General features: G+C 44.7%; 1 long non-coding RNA gene across 1 annotated transcript in view; it reads left to right on the top strand.

Moving 5' to 3' along the window:
- Positions 1–22133, top strand: part of LOC144824696 (uncharacterized) — a 124920-nt gene that overhangs the window by 50220 nt on the left and 52567 nt on the right. The window contains exon 2 of the long non-coding RNA XR_013609065.1: positions 12660–12811. This is a non-coding gene — a long non-coding RNA (uncharacterized LOC144824696). The remainder of the gene's footprint in view (positions 1–12659; positions 12812–22133) is intronic.

Below are 22133 nucleotides of genomic sequence, written 5' to 3'. Positions count from 1 at the left end.
TGAGGGACAGAGTCTCTGAATTAAGCAGAATACTCTCACCCAGTCAAGAGATCAGGGCTAGGTCCAACACTGTTTTTTAGCTCACTGCACCATCCCAGTTTCAGAACCTGGCTGTATGCAAATTAGTCTGTTCCTGTCCCAGTGCATGATGGGAACAGGGCAAACCAAACTACAAAAGCCAATTCTTACACTGGGAAGGAAACAAGCTTCCGGGGACCGGTTTCTGGCATTACAGCCGTCTTCGGCCCGGCTTGCTTGAATCCTGATGGTGCAATGAGCAAGGGACTCATGTCTGAGTATACCCTTCCACGCTTAGGGTGGACAAAAATATTTACAACAAGGGGTGGTAAGGGACAGAGTCTCTGAATTAAGCAGAATACTCTCACCCAGTCAAGAGATCAGGGCTAGGTCCAACACCGTTTTTTAGCTCACTGCACCATCCCAGTTTCAGAACCTGGCTGTATGCAAATTAGTCTGTTCCTGTCCCAGTGCATGATGGGAACAGGGCAAACCAAACTACAAAAGCCAATTCTTACACTGGGAAGGAAACAAGCTTCCGGGGACCGGTTTCTGGCATTACAGCCGTCTTCGGCCCGGCTTGCTTGAATCCTGATGGTGCAATGAGCAAGCGACTCATGTCTGAGTATACCCCGGCCGCGGGAAAAAAGGCCGCTGAACAGGTAATGCAAAAGGATAAAACGCGTGTAGATGATACATATCGAAGAATAAAAAGAAATCCCCCCAAACTGTAAAGCAGTTTACCCGGGGGCTTGAACCCTGTAGCACTAAAGACACCAGCTTACTTTGTTGAGCCACCTCCTCGCGCCAACCAGTGAAGTAAGACCATGGCGAGAGCTTTCCCGGCCCGACGAAGTGCCAAAATCGTAGTGCCTGGTGGTCGTGACACATGCCTACAAACTAGCTGCACCGGACCCGGGGGGAGAAAAAATTGCCGCTGCACGTGTGAGCCAATTCCCCCAGGTCACCAACACACAACGTAACCATCTAGGGGCCCGGCAGCCAGAACAAATAAAGTGTACCAACTTGCACGATCGGACAAGTAGGGAGAAGATGGCCGCCAGGCGAGGGCGCCATTTTCCCCAGGCCTCGCCAGGGCTGGCAGCCTCCCCCCCCAGCGTGCAGTGCAATCCTAAGGCACGACGATAAATGACTGAAGAGCAGTTAAGGCTGGCCCTACAATTCAAATGCCCAAGCCTCCTCACAATAAAAACCTGGCCAGCACCGCAGCCGTGGAAGCATGGTGGGAGGGAGACCTAATAGCACGCTCCTGCCCTGTACAAGACGCCCCCACGAAATGCGGTCCGACGCAAAGGGGTGCCAGCCAGCGAAGAGGGAGGAACCTCCGAGCTCCGCCGGCCAACGAGTTAAGAGGGATGCATACCAGCGCCTCACCAAAGTACCGATACCTAAGCACTTTATAAGGGACCAGCCAAAAAGTAACACCGGACATGAGGCGTCAGTGGACTACCGTAAGCATAACAAAAGTAGCACACGGCGCGCCACGGAGTAAAGGAGACGCGTGTGAAAGGCTACAGTTGTGATAAATATTGCCATGCCCAGTGGGAAATACTGCCATGCCCAGTGTGACACCCGGACTGTCCGAAATAACCCCTAAACCTCCGCACGTTCATCCGCCGGAATGCCCCGCGTAACATAAATGGCTGAGCAGTCCATGCAAAACACGTGCAAAACACCACCAAAACACTGCACACTACCTCTTCACCCGACTCACCGCAATAGCAAACAAGCCAGCGAAACGGCGGAAACACTGCATCCGACGCCAGACCAGGCCTCTGAACGAGCTCCCAGAGGGCCCACCAAACGGCGTCAGGGTGAGGGGACAGCGGACAAAGAGGCCGCTCGGTGGGCGGGGGAGGAATATATACTCTCCTCCGCCCACCCCCAGAAGGAAGTGACGCGCGGGAGGACCCTCCAGGGTCCCAAAGAGCTAAAGAGCTGGGCTGCCCCGTGTGCCATCCTGTGGCACTACGGTGGCCGCCCTCTTACTTGTGTCCCCTGCGGGGACGTGTCGGTCGGCCTGCATTAGTGTCCGTTTCCTATTGGTAAATTAAGATGGCCGCTACGTCGGTTGACTTGGATGTTTGTGTTTGAGCCCTGCATCACTATCTTATCCCTTATAAACTCATCGTGGAGTGCACCAAAGCGACAATTTATTGCTAGATTTTTAAGTGCTGACACATAATCATCAATTGATTCTTCTTCTCCTTGCTTCCTATGGAAGAATTTATAACGATCTATACCGACGCATACTGGCGGTTTATAATATGTATTTAGATCATCTATGGCGTTGGTAAATACATCCCCTTCACTTTCAGCTCTGATCTTCCTATTGATAGCGTTGTAAACTTTTATTCCACCTGCTCCTAAGCAATGCATGAGCATGTTGTACTTCTTTTCCGCCTTAACTTCCTCATCCTCCTCTAAAGTAGAGATGTAGTTGAGGAAATACTCCCTCCATTCTTCCCACTTGAGTGCTGGTTCGCTCCCAGCACGTAGGAATGTCTCTGGTGGTGAAAGGTTCCACACACATACTGAAGCCATGTTACAGTTTCAATATTTGTTGAATGTACAACTGTAACTTACCTTATTTAAAAAAATGTATAGACAGAAGATGAAGGTAAGTTTTTATATGGGTTTTTTGTATGTGACAGCTATTCCAGTATAGATATTAGAAGTGCTAGAGTTCAATTGCTCATTGCTTTGCGAAGATGTTAATTTTCAAGACTGTCCATTGTACCCCATAGTTCATAGACCGAATGTCCCTTGCACAGTCTTTATTAAGTATTTAATGTCAAATCCTTTTTTTTGTTTTTTTTAATGTTATTTTAGAAGATGGTAAACTTACTGTGTCATCCCGTAGTTGTCCGTGAGAGCGGTAGTCTTTTGTGGAGCTAGGCGCGAAGGAGGGGGAGGGTGATGTTTCTTCACGATTGCGCTAAGGATGCGCTGTGTGTTTTCTTTATTTTTTTTTTACTTAAATGGCGCCCACGCCGTACTTAAGTCGACTATACCGTCGACCTGAATTAGTGTCCGTTTCCTATTGGTAAATTAAGATGGCCGCTACGTCGGTTGACTTCCTCACGTGATGACGTTTGTAACAGCTGAAATCCTTGCAGAAGTTTCAGTTAGGGTTTGACAGTGGAAAATTTGCTAACATTCGTGCCAAGAATTTTCAATTCTATTAAGGACAGGAGGCGAGGATTATGCTTACTCAATTTCTTTACTGATATACAGCAGCCAATCAAAATGCAGTAAAGAAATAAACAACTACATTACCCAGAAACCCAGGGTAACCATAGAGTATGAGAGTATATAAATAGGGTCATAGAGGTGAACACTTCCTCTTTCTTTGTCCATAGTCAATAATGAGCCCAACATAAATTTAAACAATCCATCAAAGGAGTCCCCCGGAGAGGTCCTCATCCGGCTGACGTGGAGAAGGAACTTCAAAGACCCACAGGAACAGCAAGAGACCAATCAGAAGAAGAAAATCCCGGCACACCTCATTTAAGGTCGGAGCCTGAGGAAAAAAGACAGAGGCCGTAAAAACTGTTCCCCAAAAGTTGAACACAGTAATCAGTACAGGGAGGGAAACATTTCATAAAGAAGAACCAGAGTTGTACAGTATAAAGCAGATGCATCATATAAAGACAATCATGAAATAAGGGTGGGATAATCCTCGCCTCCTGTCCTTAATAGAATTGAAAATTCTTGGCACGAATGTTAGCAAATTTTCCATTCTATGGCAGGACGGAGGCTCCGATTATGCTTGTTTAAAGCTTCGCCACCACAACAGATGCAACATCAATAATAGGCTTAAAGTAAAAAGTCTTAAACATAGTTTCAGGTGACCAATCCGCAGCCTTCATGATGTCCTGAAGGCTGGCACCCATGGAAAAAGCTTTAGAAGCCATGGCTCCTCTAGCAGAATGAGCACCAAACAGAGAAGTGTCAATGCCCGCTTCATGCATGAGCCAACGTAACCAACGTGCCAAAGTGGCCGGAGTTACCGGCTTGAAAGGTTTCTGCAATGCAATAAGTAATTGTCCCTGTAAATCATGCCGAAAAGGTGCAGTGCTTACCTCATAGTCTTTAATACATTGAACTACACACAATTGAGGATTGTGGGGAAAAGAAGGGTAAGAGACTGAGGGCGTATTACACTTAGTCCTCCTTGAGATAAGAAAGGTAACGCCTTCAGGAGAAAAAGACCGACCAGCGAGATCCAAGGCTCGCACATCAGAAACCCTTTTGCAAGAGACCAAGCACAAAAGCATAGTGAGCTTGGCTGAAAGTTGTTTGCGTGTCAAAAGAGAGTTAATAGGCCAGGCTGACAGGAAACGCAAAACAACTGAGACATCCCAAAGGGCTACATATTTGGGACAAGGAGGTTTTACCATCCGGATGCCCCTCAACAATTTAGATATCAAGGGATGTTCTCCCGCTGGTTTACCATCAAGAGGCACATGGCCTGCAGAAATTGCAGAACGAAAGTTATTAACTGTTCTGTAAGCTAGCCCAGAGGATGCTAGGGACGCCAAAAAATTAAGGATTAAAGAAAGATCCGCTGAAACGGGATCCACCGACCGCTGTGAGCACCAATCACACCAGCGCTTCCAACTTGATGCATAACGCTTGTGTGTGTTGGGTGCCCAAGCCTCATTGATATATCTGGTAGCGTCTCCCGATAAGCCCTGGATTTGCCAGCGTCCCCCGAAATTCTCCAAGCTACCAGAAGGAGTTGACCGGACAGCACCAGTGGGTGAGGCTCGCAAAGCGGATCCAACAGCAGGTTCCACATGTGAGGAAGTAGAAGCGGCGTCGAGCAGCTCATCTCCAGAAGTACTGGAAACCACGCTTGAGCCCTCCAAAGAGGAGAGATTAGAACCAGTTCCGACAAGAATAGACGTGCTCGGGCCAGAACCCGGGGAATCATGAGGAACGGCGGGAAGGCATAGCACAGATGGCGAGGCCAGGTTTGGAGAAAGGCGTCCGTGGCCAGAGCCTCCGGATCCGGACGCCAGCTGTAGAATCGGGGAAGCTGGGTGTTGAGCCGGGAGGCAAAGAGATCCAGATGACAAGACCCCCAAATGCGGGACAGCTTGCGGAACACACGAGGATGGAGCCTCCAATCGCTGAAGTCTCTCAGGTGACGAGAGTTCCAGTCCGCGATCAGATTGCGAGAACCCGGCAGGTATTCCGCAATAATCGTGATCTTGCGCTCCAGACAAAGGTGCCAAACGTCCTTTGCAATCTCCGAGAGAAGCTTGGATCTGGTACCCCCCAGTTTGTTCACATAACGAACCGCCGAAATATTGTCCATTCGGAGAAGAATGCAACAATTCATTTTCTGAGGGGTGAGACACCGAATCGCGAAGGAGCCCGCCAGCAGCTCCAGGCAATTGATGTGCAGGGTCAATTCCTCTGGGGACCAACGACCCCCAGTCGACACTGAGCCGCAACGGGCTCCCCAGCCCCAAAGGCTGGCATCGGACTCTATCACAACATTGGGAGTACTCCCAAACAGAGCCCGGCCATTCCAGGATTCCATGTGGTCCAACCACCACATCATTTCTGTCCTGGCATCCTCCGAGAGGAGGATGTGATCGGAATACGAAGACCCTTCTGCAAATGACGTATTTTGAGGCGCTGAAGAGCCCGATAGTGCAGAGGACCCGGAAAGATCGCTTGGATGGAAGACGATAAGAGACCTACAATCCTGGCTACTGACCTTAGCGAGACAGTCTGTCGAGCAAGAAACAATCTCAAGTCCCTCTTGATGGACCTCATCTTCTGACCTGGAAGAAGGAGTTGACAAGAAACAGAGTCTATTTGAAAACCCAGGAAAGACATCGACCGGGACGGAGAAAAGTCGGACTTCAGGGGATTGATTAGAAAACCCAAGGATTGCAAAAGGTCTATGGACCAGTGCAAATGAGATAGCAGAAGAACAGGGCATTGAGCCAAAAGGAGAATGTCGTCTAGATAGACAATAAGACGCACTCCACGTGACCTCAAAGACTCCATCACTGGACGAAGGAGCTTCGTTAAGCACCACGGAGCGGAGGACAGGCCGAAAGGAAGAACCTTGTACTCGTACCACCTGCCTAACCATTGGAACTGAAGGTATCTGCGATGAGGAGCGTAAATCGGGATTGACAGATAAGCATCTTTTAAGTCTAGACGAACCATCCAATCTCCTTCTTGAAGAAGGTCTCGCAGAAGATGAATGCCCTCCATCTTGAAGTGGCGATAAACTACTCCGCCGTTGAAGTCCTTCAAATTGAGGACTAAACAAGATCCTCCCCCTTTTTTCTCCACGAGAAAAACATTGCTGACGAAACCCTGGGGATGAGGAGAAGTTAGAACGATGGCTCCTTTTGTCAAAAGAGAGGAGACTTCCGCGGAGATGAACTCCTGATCTTGTCGGGAAAAAACAAGGGGGCGAGGCCGAAGATCTTGGTGAGGGTGAGAGTAAAATTCTATTTTGTACCCTTGCACCGTCTCCAGTATCCAGGCATCGTTTGAGATCAAACGCCAATTGTCGTGAAAAAATTGAATTCTGCCCCCCAAAATTACAGTTGAAGCTGAAATCAAGCTCACCTGATGGGGAAGAGTCTTGACGTCCTCCATGACCTCCGGAGTATCCACCTTTGCCAGGTTGCCCTCTATTTCTCTTAGAGGGGTAGAAAGAAGACTTATTTGAGGAGTATTGCTGTTGACCGCCTCGTTGGGACTTGTTCCCTCGCTGGGGAGCATTGTCGGAACCACGGCCGGACGAACGCCCCCTTCGTCCGGCCCTGCCAAAAACCGGACGGAATGCCCGTTTCAAATTAGACTGGGCCTTGTCAAGGCCGCTAAAGGTGGAAACAAAGTTTGTCAGTTCCTTCAGAAAAGGTGCACCGAAAAGTAAACCTTGGGCTAGAGGGCCCGACTCCGAGGAGGCCAAATCCGTAAGTCTTGGATCCAGTTTCATTAGGATGGAGCGCCGGCGCTCAGTGGACAAGGCATAGTTGGCGTTGCCAAGCATACAGACAGCCCGTTGAGACCAGCCGACCAGCTCATCGGGGTCGATTAGGGAACCAGATGCCTTGGCATGGTATCCCAAGTCCAGAATTTTTGTAAGGGGGCCCAAGAGATCTAAAAGCTTATCCTGGCACAAACGCCACGACCTATCCAAACCTTTGGTAGGGTCCTTTGAATATTTCCTCATGTAAGTGATCATAGTAGGATCAACATCAGGAGTGGATGCCAACTTGTCAGGTAAGTCAGGACGTGGGCACTCGGAGCGCAAACGCGCTCTCACATCCTTATCAAAGGGATGACGGATGTGGGACTGAATGTATTGAGCCACCTCGGGGGAAGGCAACCAAGAAGAAGAATGAGGATGGATAATGTCGGAGGGGTTGAAGGTCAACAATTGTGGTGAAGTAGGAGCATCAACATAATGTTCTTTCCGTTGTTTTTTGGAGGGAGGAGGCTTAGAAGGCTCGGAGGAAGAAGACGAAGACGTACCGTCATCCGTATCAGAAGGAGGATCTGAACGAGAGGACACCTTGCGCTTCTTTGCAGAAGGAGCAGAAAGGGTTTTACCAAGTTTCGCAAAATGGCTGGAATGTGGATTTTTTGGCGACTTTTTAGAACGCCCAGAGGAAGGAGGCATCCAGCCGTGCTGCGCAGCATAATCTGCCAGATGTTTCTTCAGAGGCGCAATCGCCTGACAAAGCGCTTGGCCCATAAAGTCATCAAATGAAGTAGAGGATTCCTCCTCCTCATAATAATCATAACCTTCGTCGTCGCAGTAGTCTGCCATGGCGACAATGTCAGCCAAGAAATGCCCAGGGAAGGTTAACAATTAATGAGGCAAAGCCAAGTAATTGGGGGAGTGGTACCCCAAGCGCAAGTCTGATGAAGACAGGGAGACCCTGTGAAAATTAAATAAATTGAATGTGGAGGGAGCAGACTTGCACTAACAACAGAAGAAAAAATAATTATTTTCCCCACTCTAGGCAAAGCCTATTCAATATTTTACAACCCTCAAACTCTTAACACGTACGAGGGCGTCGGGGAGCTCAAACGGCAGTAAGGAGGGCGCGCTGAAGATAGCAATTATTTTCAGTCAGGCTGAGGCACAGGCGGCGTCTGAGAAGTACACGCTCAAAGAGACGTGTAAACAAACCGTCGCGCATGCGCGAACAGCCGCTGCCGCCTAGGAAGGATGCGCGAGACACGCGCGTCCTTCCAGCTCCGCTCCCGCTCCACAAGAAGACCGGGTTAAGTAAATAACCCTGTCGGGAGGTGCCGCACACGCTCCCCAAGCACCGGCACAGGAGCCGGTTTAGAAATGAAGACGCGCCGCACAGCGCGTAAACAGGCTGAAAATGCGCACAGAACAAAGCGGCAAGCCAAGCGTGAAAATGCGCACACAGCGCAACAATAACACCAGCAAGAAGCAATTAGTCAAGTAAGTAAAGCGGTAAACGTAATAACATGAAAGGAGTAATGCAAAAGCACTTAACTGGCTGCGAAGCAGCAAAGAAAGAGGAAGTGTTCACCTCTATGACCCTATTTATATACTCTCATACTCTATGGTTACCCTGGGTTTCTGGGTAATGTAGTTGTTTATTTCTTTACTGCATTTTGATTGGCTGCTGTATATCAGTAAAGAAATTGAGTAAGCATAATCGGAGCCTCCGTCCTGCCATAGAATTGTAATTAGACAGTTACGATTACGTTAATTTCGTTTTAGACTCTATAACTGACAGGAGTGAAGCCTTTATCATTTTAATGAGCTTGTACCTTTCAATCTTCTTTTTTTTTTCACACGCAGAGTTGCACAAAGGTTTTCTTTGTGGGATTGATTTTTGAACAGCAGGAATTCTTGGTACGCGGTGCGCTCCTCATCTACTCAGTCTGTTTTCCTACTAGTTATTCCTTTCTATGTTTACAGCGATGTCCCACTTTTATCTTCACTCGAATTTTTCCTCATTTTATTTATTTACTCACCATTTATCATTTTTTTCTGTGTTTCCTGAATAGAGTTTCTTTTTCAGTGTTCTTCCCAAAATATAGCTGATCTTGAGTTTTTCTTTTAGTGAAGGTATATTCTCTTGTTGCTTGGTGATTCTGTTTGCCTCGTTTTTGCACTGGTGAGTTTTCTTGGTATCACGATCAGCTTCCGTTTTTTAGAATATTTTTCCCTTCAAAGTCCGTGGGTTCTGTGTTGGCGATCGTCGCCACTTTGTTAAGAACTCCCAGCGCATATGTGAGGAAAATGAGTTCTTTATTAGGAAACGCCAACACTGGCTCCTACACAGCTCGGAGCCTAAGCACTCCCAGATGCTTGATTCCGGTCTGGGAAAGATATGGCTGTTGTAGTTCGGACTGGACTGTTCCCATGGGGCAACAGGGTCAGAGCTGATTTGCATAAAGCCATTATCTGACCCAGGGTGGTGTGGAGTGCAAAAAAACGATGGATTTGGGCCCAGATCTTTTGACTGGGGGAGTGTGTGACATTGATCCACATTCAGTCCATCACTTGTTGTTTTTTGCAATTTCCGCCCTAAGTGCGCTGGGGATGCCCAGACGTGGGTCCCAGGCACTCCACACCACTTGGAGTCAAGCTAGCCGGGCTGAAGAGAGGTGTTACCTCGAAACCGGTCCGGTCCTCGGATGCTTGATTCCGGTCTGGGAAAGATATGGCTGTTGTAGTTCGGACTGGACTGTTCCCATGGGGCAACAGGGTCAGAGCTGATTTGCATAAAGCCATTATCTGACCCAGGGTGGTGTGGAGTGCAAAAAAACGATGGATTTGGGCCCAGATCTTTTGACTGGGGGAGTGTGTGACATTGATCCACATTCAGTCCATCACTTGTTGTTTTTTGCAATTTCCGCCCTAAGTGCGCTGGGGATGCCCAGACGTGGGTCCCAGGCACTCCACACCACTTGGAGTCAAGCTAGCCGGGCTGAAGAGAGGTGTTACCTCGAAACCGGTCCGGTCCTCGGATGCTTGATTCCGGTCTGGGAAAGATATGGCTGTTGTAGTTCGGACTGGACTGTTCCCATGGGGCAACAGGGTCAGAGCTGATTTGCATAAAGCCATTATCTGACCCAGGGTGGTGTGGAGTGCAAACAAACGATGGATTTGGGCCCAGATCTTTTGACTGGGGGAGTGTGTGACATTGATCCACATTCAGTCCATCACTTGTTGTTTTTTGCAATTTCCGCCCTAAGTGCGCTGGGGATGCCCAGACGTGGGTCCCAGGCACTCCACACCACTTGGAGTCAAGCTAGCCGGGCTGAAGAGAGGTGTTACCTCGAAACCGGTCCGGTCCTCGGATGCTTGATTCCGGTCTGGGAAAGATATGGCTGTTGTAGTTCGGACTGGACTGTTCCCATGGGGCAACAAGGTCAGAGCTGATTTGCATAAAGCCATTATCTGACCCAGGGTGGTGTGGAGTGCAAAAAAACGATGGATTTGGGCCCAGATCTTTTGACTGGGGGAGTGTGTGACATTGATCCACATTCAGTCCATCACTTGTTGTTTTTTGCAATTTCCGCCCTAAGTGCGCTGGGGATGCCCAGACGTGGGTCCCAGGAACTCCACACCACTTGGAGTCAAGCTAGCCGGGCTGAAGAGAGGTGTTACCTCGAAACCGGTCCGGTCCTCGGATGCTTGATTCCGGTCTGGGAAAGATATGGCTGTTGTAGTTCGGACTGGACTGTTCCCATGGGGCAACAGGGTCAGAGCTGATTTGCATAAAGCCATTATCTGACCCAGGGTGGTGTGGAGTGCAAAAAAACGATGGATTTGGGCCCAGATCTTTTGACTGGGGGAGTGTGTGACATTGATCCACATTCAGTCCATCACTTGTTGTTTTTTGCAATTGCCGCTGCTACACTGACATTCCCTTTCTGATGTTTTATTATTTATTGTGACCTTTGTCCAGCAGGGCTCTGCCCTGGGCACCCTAAAAAGGAATGTGTCTGCTTTGTCTGCTTTCCTGAGGCTGCCAGACCAACCCTCTTTAATTAAGTCACCCATTGTATGTTGATTCCTCAAAGGTCTTGTACATAAGTTTCCACCTTCCCCCTTCATTTTGCCTAAGTGGTATGTTAATTTGGTTCTCAACTTCCTTATGTATGCTCCTTTCGAGCCTTTGCATAATCGCCCCTCTGGCTGCTCACAATAGAAACAGCCTTTTTGAGTGGTAATTCCATCTGCCAGGAGAGTGAGCGAGCTGATGATATTCCCTGACAAACTGGTGCTTCGCACTAGGGCCTCTTTCCTGCTGAAAGTGGTAACACCTTTCCATGTGGGACAATCTGCTGCCTTGCCCACTTCTCTCCTCCGCATCACTCTAAAAATGAGGCAGAACTCCACAGTCTAGACTCAAAAAGAGCGGTGTCGGTCTACCTTGACTGCACAAAAGAGTTCTGGATGGACGACAAACTCTTCGTGGGGTATGATGGATCAATGAAGCATTGGGCTATGCAGATGAGAACCATCTCCTGATGGGCAGCATCAAGATTTGATCGCTCTGGCGAAGAAGCAGTCTCCTGAAGGCTTAAGAGCTCATTCCACAGAGCTAAGGCTGATATCACTGCTTTAGCACATAGAGTCCCAGGCCTGGAAATCTGTTAGGCAGCAACCGGAGAATCCCTGCACACGTTTACCACGCATTTCTGCCTGGACAGTCAGGTCCGCAGGAATTACCATTTTGCCTGTTCGGTAATGCAGGACTTTCTAGTCTGAAACATGTCCACAGTCCCTCCTACGGGGATTGTATTGCTTGGGTATCTCTTCAAAGGTAAGGAATCTGCAGCTAGATGTCTCTATCAGGTGGACAAGTTACTTACCTTGGGCAATGCCTTATCTGGTAGAGATTGTATCCAACCAAAGATTTCTTTCCGATCCACGCATCCTCCCCAGCACTGCGAACTAGTTTCTAGGGTCAAGGTTGTTCCTTTTCAGGGCCCTAGTTTTTAAACACACCAATGTCAGTACTGTTCAAGCCTCTGCGTTTCTGGTGTGAAAAGCCCTGAAAAGTAACTGACGTTAGTGCCCGAGGTGGCACCTATAGCGGTGATGCGGTCGTCACTTCCTGTGTTGATGACACAGTCTGTCACAAGGAGCTGACCAACACCACCTACTGGCATGCAGGAGTATTGCTTTAAGAAAAATCTTCCAGATCCAGTCTGACGTCTGGGAAATTCAAAGGTACGGAATTTGTGGCTAGATACTGTCTCTACCAGATAAGTCGTTACCGAAGGTAAGTAACTTATCCTTCTCCTCGTTACGCCTCACTGAGGAAGACGTAGCATTTTGACAGGTTCCCAGGTTTAGTAAATCTTATCTGATGAAAGGGAACTTCTGGTTATAGATCCATTCTAGGGCTTCTTCATAAAAAATCAGACAGCACATTTAAAGTACGGCCCATGATAAACTCAATAGAGAGCAGGAAATCTTGGGAAACAGGACAATCCAACATGGAGGGCGTAGTTAGATCCGAACATTAGGCCTGGAAATTACTCCAGTTATAGATATTAGGGATTTTAATAGAAGAAGAACTAGGCCAACAAGGCAATAACATTCCAATCCATTGTGTTCCATGCAGAGACCACCGAAGTCCACACGCTCCACCTCAGGTTCAAACGTGATTAACTGCCAGCGATATATCTTGTTAGGCTCCCTCAGCCTAATATCCACTTTAACCACCCGAAAAACTTCCCAAATCTATCTCCCAGACTTCAAGGCCAGCACCAACAGGTAAGGACCTGATATTAGAACCTCTACAAATTGTATTGTTGACCATTGAATAGTTTCACATTTTGAAGAAGCAGCCAGAAGATGAATTGTCAAAGTGATACAAGACTTACAGTACCTACATGAATATAGCAGCACACTTAAAAGCCATAAAATACAACCCCTGTTATGATTCCAGGACACCCACCAAGGCACCATGTCCCCACCCTCTTGGAAGTTCCAGTTGACAGATGGCTTCTACTCAATCCAGATTTGACATTTGTTAGCCATGTGAGATGTGGAGAAAGTAGTGTGGATTACACTGCTTGTTACTTGTCTTGATAATAGAGAGGGTGGGATTTCACAGCTCGCTTTTTGCCAAGGGAGATGAGGATATTTCTCTGCGCTCTTTTCATTGTCGAGAGTAGGAGTCTGGGCATAAAGCAGACCCTATGAGGAGCTGGGGGTGCATGAGCAGATGGCACCAGCAGCTGCTCGAGGCACATGGGCAGAGAGTGAGGAGCATGAACATATGTCATATGGACAGAGCATGAGGCGCTTGGGGCACATGGACAGTGTAAGGAGCTTGGGGTACAAAGGCAGGCACCCCAAGCTCTGGAATTCAGGGTACATGAACAATGAGTTTGGGTCAGTCACACAGCAGGTGTATAGATTGTCCAGTGTGAGTGGATCTGTAAGTGGGCTTTGTCTGTCAAGTGCAGGTTTGATGATTTTCCAGAGTTTGAGTCTGTGAATAGTGTGCCTGCATTTGAAACACAGGCATGTTTGTTTTACAGTCTGGGTGGATCTTTGACTGCTGTTCATGTATGTGTTGGGTTTCCAGCTTCATTTTCTTATAACCTGTGCATGTGTAGCAGAAGTGAGGTGTGTAGCTGGTCTAGTATGAGTCAATCTGTGAGTGATGTACATGTGTGTGGAATGCAGGTTTGTTGGCTTTCCACTGTGTTTGGGTCTGTAAGTAGTGAACATGTATATGGAGCACAGTTATGTGGGGTTTCCATTCTACATGTATCTGTGAGTGATGTGTGTATATATATATATATACATATATATATAAATATATACACACACACACACACATATATATATATATATATATATATATATATATATATATATTCTTCAACAAAGCTCCACCAATAATGGAAAGATGCAGGACACTCGTAGTTCAGTGGTATAAGATTTATTCCGCAGATGAAAAGTTACGACGCGTTTCGCCAATACGGCTTGATCACGCTCGTCTGCTTGTAAACACAGCCATTTTTTATATACATACAACACCCTAGTGCATGGTTACAAACTTGGAAAATAAGCAGCCATCTTGGAATGGTAAAATGTCAATGGTAAATATTTGATAACCCCTCCGGGTCGCAATTCCTGATTATCATATGCTTCAAAAACATATAACATGAATTATGTATATATTAGATCAAAAATATATTAGTTGCTGTCAAAGGAATTGCGTTTGATCAAATTGCATAATTTAAACTTCCCAATTGTTTTCGACATGTCAGAATCTCGTAAATGCATAATTATATCATCATTACACATGCACTTCCTGATATCTTCCTCGGGAGAAACAGCGTGGATGATAGTATTTCATTCGCTGCTTAATTATCTTCCGCGCCATTGGTTGCACGTTGTTATAGCTACGTGCTATCAACAGTCGTATTAATCGACCATGTGAGAACAAAATACATACATATCTGCCCCAGTGGGCTGTAAACCTCCCAAGTGTTCAAAGTCACGTGAAATCATATAAACCCCAGTGGGTAATACAATTCAAACAGTAATACTGCATTAATAGATTCTTCCAATAAAGTCCAATATCTTCTGCTAGCCCAAGTTGTGTGAAATCTAAAAACAATACAAAGATTGTGTTAAAATCAAGAAGACTACGGATACACTATTACAATAGATTAACTCCAATCTGAATGTGCACATATAATCATTCATATAGATGTACAGCAAGTTCTTCACTCATATTAAATCCTTTCGGAGTAAGACACTCGAAATCCACAATATATTTCGATTCGAGTTTCCTAAGTGACAACTCACGATTGCCTCCTCGGATCCCCAAATCAACACTGTCAATAACCACTAACTGCACCAATTTCTCATCCTGCATGTGTTCTGAGAAGAAATGTCGCGCTATAGGATATTGTCTATTGTTATTATGTATTGCGCGAAGGTGCTCCAGTACTCTCTTTTTGGCCTCATGTTTGGTACTTCCCACATACCATTTGTTACATGGACAGATGAGCACATATACACTATAGGGTGTGTTGCATGTTAGATATTTGCGTATTGTGAAGGTCTTACTAGTAGTGGGTACAAGAAGAGTCTGGCAATCATGACTAAATTTACATGCTTTACAGCGTCTGCAACATTTAAAGCCAACATCCTGATTGGTTGTACTTGCTGATGTAACATAATTTCTACTTAATTCATCTCTTAATGATCTCCCTTTCCGGAAGGTTATTTGTGGGTTGTCACTCAAATATTTCTTGAGATGTATGTCAGTATGCAACACATGCCAATGTTTCTCAAATATTTTGCGCACCTCACGTGCTTGACCTGAAAAAGTAGTGATAAATCTTACTTGGTTTGCATCATCTGATGTAACTCTAGGAATTAATAATTCATCTCTGTTTTTCAGTGCTACTCTTTCCTTGGCAGTGTTGATCATATTCGGACTATACCCCCTATTTTGAAATCTCAGACACATTTTCTTCTCTTCATCAAGAAATGCACTCTCGGTACTGCAATTCCGTTTGGCGCGGAGTAGCTCGCCGTAGGGAATGCTGTAAACCAAGCTACGGGGATGGCAACTGTTCGCATTTAAAATGCTGTTACCAGCAGTTTTTTTGCGAAACAGCTTGGTGACCAGCTGTTTGTTCTCAACCTCAACAAGAACATCGAGAAACTCAAGCTTTACATCACTGATATGTTCAGTAAATGCAAGATTCAAATTGTTGACATTTAGTTTCTGTATAAAAAGCTTCACAGATGTCTCATCCCCGTTCCAAATAAAGAAAATGTCATCTATGTATCGCAGCCACAGGGCCACGTTGTTAAAGTCTGCCATCTCACTGACAACCTGCTCCTCCCACCAGCCCATGAATAAATTCGCATAGCTGGGGGTGAAGCAGGTTCCCATGGCTGTGCCCTGTGACTGACGATACAAGATGTTGTCAAAGAAAAAAAAATTATTTCTAAGACAGAAGTCAATCATAGATATGATCATTTTCGAGTGTTGCAAGTACGAAACAGAACGTGTTCTTAGAAAGTGTTCAATGGCTTTCAGTCCCTGCTCATGAAAAATACTCGTATATAGGCTTGTCACATCTAGTGTGACAAGAATAAAATGATCTTCCCAATGAATTCCATTTATGGCAGTCAAAAAATGGGTAGTATCTTTGATATACGATGGGAGAGCGACCACATACGGTCTAAGGTAGTGGTCGATGTATTTTGATGTATGTTCCAATAGTGACCCAATTGAAGATACAATTGGACGTCCTGGTGGAACTAGGGGGTCTTTATGAAGTTTAGGTAATAGATATAACATGGGGGTTCTAGGGTGGGCGCAGTATAAGTATTGAAACTCCTCAGGTTCAATTAATCCCACATCTTTCCATTCCAACAACAGATCCCTGAATGTTAGATTAGATTTCAACAGATCTTCCTGATTAGTTTTACAGTAACACCTCACATCATTAAGTTGTCGTAGCCCCTCATTAATGTACTGAGTTTTGTTAAGCACTACAACGTTTCCACCCTTGTCACTTTGTCTGATGACAATACTCCCATCACATTTCAATTCATCAATGGCCAATAATTGGCTAGTGGTAAGATTTTTCTTTCTGCCCGGTATTTTTTGATAACGTAATTTGGTCAAATCATTTAAAACACCTCTTTCAAATACATCGATGGCATCACAATGAATTAATGGAAGAAAAACAGACTTGGGTTTAAATTTAGTTCCAGGATTAAGCCCCAAATCAGTCCCCCATGTGTCCCATTCTGAAGTATTGTGGGCATTGTCCGGGTCGGAACTCATAACATGTAATAGTTCCATATCATTCATGTCAAAATTACTGGCAACTGATGTCATACTCACAGATTCGTTGCTCTTGGGTTTCGTTGCAAACCATTTCTTAAGTTTGAGCTTTCTTGAAAATAGGAAAAGATCAATGCGTGTTTCTGCAAAATTCATATTAAGAGACGGACAAAAAGATAAACCAAAAGCCAAGACTTCTTCTTCTTCCTGAGTAAGGACCCTGTTTGATAAATTCACAACTGTCATACTTGATTCTGTTGACGGCTCCTTGTTGCCATTCCCATTGGAGCATTGTTTCCTTTTGCACCTCCTCTTTTTGGCTTGTTTGTTGCGGTAGTTCCTCCTCTGTTTCCCCGTCCTCTGCCCCTTGGAGATCGTGTTTCCTGGAACATTTCTGTCCGATTTTTGCTTAACATTTGGAATTGTAATAAAAAATTCGGATTCCTGGTATTTTCCACTATTACATCTTGATTTGCTTCTCCCGTCGGGGTATCAGAGACATTGCCGTCTGAGATATCACTTTCTACTACCTCTTCTCTTCCAGCCGGTGATGGTTTGGTTATTGCTAGACCTGTTTTTTTGTCAAATAAATGATCATACTTTTTTTGGAACGTGAGGGTTCGTCCCGCTTGGTAATCTTTATAGTCTCTAATGAATTTGCGTTGTTTTTTAGCTGTAATTTCGCTTTCCAACTTATCCATTCTCACCAGTAATTTTTTGATGAAATCCTCCAATTCATCTTTAGTCATCATTGTGCTGATTTCCAGTATTAATTGCTCAATCTCTAATAAGAGTTTCGCTCTATCTTTGATGGCATACTTGACCAAAATTCGCATCATGATCATAGAGCAGGCAGCTGAGTTGTCAGACCATTCCTGTAGCATTTCTGCATCCGGATTTTCATAGGTTGGGACTGTAAAAACTCTTAATCCCCGCGGTACTCTTTTTACTTCAATATATCTTTGTAGGGATTCCGCTTCCCACCATTTTGACAGTTCTTGTTTGTACAGTCGCTCCAGTTTGTTTAGTTTAGATTGCAAGTTCAGTTCTGTTCCCATACTCGAAACAGTATGTATTTCATCCATTGTATTGGCATCATTCGTGAGGAACAATTGGTCCGCAGTCTTCTTACGACGAGCATCTAGCTCATCTGCCATAGTAAGAACAAACTTCTTTACTGAACTACGTGCAACTTCTGCTGTGTACAGCAAGCACTTTATAGTATGCTCCCAACTTCGGAATTGGCGCCGGCACCGTCAGTGCTCAGTCAGGCAGACCCGGTAATCCGGAATTCCGAGCAAATCTACCGAAATAAACCGCTCGTACCTTCCATTTCCCAGTGTGCCAGACACAAGCTGGCGGGCTCAGCTCGGCGTTTGTGCAACGATAATGGAATACGCCCGGAATATACTTCGTAATGAAACGAGGACAAATACAGTTGTAAAATATCGTTGGTCTGTTAGTTTCAATTAGCAACCAATTCCGGTGTTTCCAAACAATTCCAAAGGTCAGCTACCTCCTTTACAAATTTGTGAACTCCACTATTGCTGGTAGAAGGGGTCAGCTGTCACGGGCGGTCCTGCATGAAGCTACCAGCCAGCCACATTAAATTCTTCAACAAAGCTCCACCAATAATGGAAAGATGCAGGACACTCGTAGTTCAGTGGTATAAGATTTATTCCGCAGATGAAAAGTTACGACGCGTTTCGCCAATACGGCTTGATCACGCTCGTCTGCTTGTAAACACAGCCATTTTTTATATACATACAACACCCTAGTGCATGGTTACAAACTTGGAAAATAAGCAGCCATCTTGGAATGGTAAAATGTCAATGGTAAATATTTGATAACCCCTCCGGGTCGCAATTCCTGACTATCATATGCTTCAAAAACATATAACATGAATTATGTATATATTAGATCAAAAATATATTAGTTGCTGTCAAAGGAATTGCGTTTGATCAAATTGCATAATTTAAACTTCCCAATTGTTTTCGACATGTCAGAATCTCGTAAATGCATAATTATATCATCATTACACATGCACTTCCTGATATCTTCCTCGGGAGAAACAGCGTGGATGATAGTATTTCATTCGCTGCTTAATTATCTTCCGCGCCATTGGTTGCACGTTGTTATAGCTACGTGCTATCAACAGTCGTATTAATCGACCATGTGAGAACAAAATACATACATATCTGCCCCAGTGGGCTGTAAACCTCCCAAGTGTTCAAAGTCACGTGAAATCAGCACAATGATGACTAAAGATGAATTGGAGGATTTCATCAAAAAATTACTGGTGAGAATGGATAAGTTGGAAAGCGAAATTACAGCTAAAAAACAACGCAAATTCATTAGAGACTATAGAGACTATAAAGATTACCAAGCGGGACGAACCCTCACGTTCCAAAAAAAGTATGATCATTTATTTGACAAAAAAACAGGTCTAGCAATAACCAAACCATCACCGGCTGGAAGAGAAGAGGTAGTAGAAAGTGATATCTCAGACGGCAATGTCTCTGATACCCCGACGGGAGAAGCAAATCAAGATGTAATAGTGGAAAATACCAGGAATCCGAATTTTTTATTACAATTCCAAATGTTAAGCAAAAATCGGACAGAAATGTTCCAGGAAACACGATCTCCAAGGGGCAGAGGACGGGGAAACAGAGGAGGAACTACCGCAACAAACAAGCCAAAAAGAGGAGGTGCAAAAGGAAACAATGCTCCAATGGGAATGGCAACAAGGAGCCGTCAACAGAATCAAGTATGACAGTTGTGAATTTATCAAACAGGGTCCTTACTCAGGAAGAAGAAGAAGTCTTGGCTTTTGGTTTATCTTTTTGTCCGTCTCTTAATATGAATTTTGCAGAAACACGCATTGATCTTTTCCTATTTTCAAGAAAGCTCAAACTTAAGAAATGGTTTGCAACGAAACCCAAGAGCAACGAATCTGTGAGTATGACATCAGTTGCCAGTAATTTTGACATGAATGATATGGAACTATTACATGTTATGAGTTCCGACCCGGACAATGCCCACAATACTTCAGAATGGGACACATGGGGGACTGATTTGGGGCTTAATCCTGGAACTAAATTTAAACCCAAGTCTGTTTTTCTTCCATTAATTCATTGTGATGCCATCGATGTATTTGAAAGAGGTGTTTTAAATGATTTGACCAAATTACGTTATCAAAAAATACCGGGCAGAAAGAAAAATCTTACCACTAGCCAATTATTGGCCATTGATGAATTGAAATGTGATGGGAGTATTGTCATCAGACAAAGTGACAAGGGTGGAAACGTTGTAGTGCTTAACAAAACTCAGTACATTAATGAGGGGCTACGACAACTTAATGATGTGAGGTGTTACTGTAAAACTAATCAGGAAGATCTGTTGAAATCTAATCTAACATTCAGGGATCTGTTGTTGGAATGGAAAGATGTGGGATTAATTGAACCTGAGGAGTTTCAATACTTATACTGCGCCCACCCTAGAACCCCCATGTTATATCTATTACCTAAACTTCATAAAGACCCCCTAGTTCCACCAGGACGTCCAATTGTATCTTCAATTGGGTCACTATTGGAACATACATCAAAATACATCGACCACTACCTTAGACCGTATGTGGTCGCTCTCCCATCGTATATCAAAGATACTACCCATTTTTTGACTGCCATAAATGGAATTCATTGGGAAGATCATTTTATTCTTGTCACACTAGATGTGACAAGCCTATATACGAGTATTTTTCATGAGCAGGGACTGAAAGCCATTGAACACTTTCTAAGAACACGTTCTGTTTCGTACTTGCAACACTCGAAAATGATCATATCTATGATTGACTTCTGTCTTAGAAATAATTTTTTTTTCTTTGACAACATCTTGTATCGTCAGTCACAGGGCACAGCCATGGGAACCTGCTTCGCCCCCAGCTATGCGAATTTATTCATGGGCTGGTGGGAGGAGCAGGTTGTCAGTGAGATGGCAGACTTTAACAACGTGGCCCTGTGGCTGCGATACATAGATGACATTTTCTTTATTTGGAACGGGGATGAGACATCTGTGAAGCTTTTTATACAGAAACTAAATGTCAACAATTTGAATCTTGCATTTACTGAACATATCAGTGATGTAAAGCTTGAGTTTCTCGATGTTCTTGTTGAGGTTGAGAACAAACAGCTGGTCACCAAGCCGTTTCGCAAAAAAACTGCTGGTAACAGCATTTTAAATGCGAACAGTTGCCATCCCCGTAGCTTGGTTTACAGCATTCCCTACGGCGAGCTACTCCGCGCCAAACGGAATTGCAGTACCGAGAGTGCATTTCTTGATGAAGAGAAGAAAATGTGTCTGAGATTCCAAAATAGGGGGTATAGTCCGAATATGATCAACACTGCCAAGGAAAGAGTAGCACTGAAAAACAGAGATGAATTATTAATTCCTAGAGTTACATCGGATGATGCAAACCAAGTAAGATTTATCACTACTTTTTCAGGTCAAGCACGTGAGGTGCGCAAAATATTTGAGAAACATTGGCATGTGTTGCATACTGACATACATCTCAAGAAATATTTGAGTGACAACCCACAAATAACCTTCCGGAAAGGGAGATCATTAAGAGATGAATTAAGTAGAAATTATGTTACATCAGCAAGTACAACCAATCAGGATGTTGGCTTTAAATGTTGCAGACGCTGTAAAGCATGTAAATTTAGTCATGATTGCCAGACTCTTCTTGTACCCACTACTAGTAAGACCTTCACAATACGCAAATATCTAACATGCAACACACCCTATAGTGTATATGTGCTCATCTGTCCATGTAACAAATGGTATGTGGGAAGTACCAAACATGAGGCCAAAAAGAGAGTACTGGAGCACCTTCGCGCAATACATAATAACAATAGACAATATCCTATAGCGCGACATTTCTTCTCAGAACACATGCAGGATGAGAAATTGGTGCAGTTAGTGGTTATTGACAGTGTTGATTTGGGGATCCGAGGAGGCAATCGTGAGTTGTCACTTAGGAAACTCGAATCGAAATATATTGTGGATTTCGAGTGTCTTACTCCGAAAGGATTTAATATGAGTGAAGAACTTGCTGTACATCTATATGAATGATTATATGTGCACATTCAGATTGGAGTTAATCTATTGTAATAGTGTATCCGTAGTCTTCTTGATTTTAACACAATCTTTGTATTGTTTTTAGATTTCACACAACTTGGGCTAGCAGAAGATATTGGACTTTAT

Source organism: Lissotriton helveticus, chromosome 3_1, assembly GCF_964261635.1.
Source record: "Lissotriton helveticus chromosome 3_1, aLisHel1.1, whole genome shotgun sequence".
NCBI classification, from domain to species: domain Eukaryota; kingdom Metazoa; phylum Chordata; class Amphibia; order Caudata; family Salamandridae; genus Lissotriton; species Lissotriton helveticus.
Note: the sequence above shows the minus strand (reverse complement) of the source record. Positions and strands in the feature narration are given on the sequence as shown.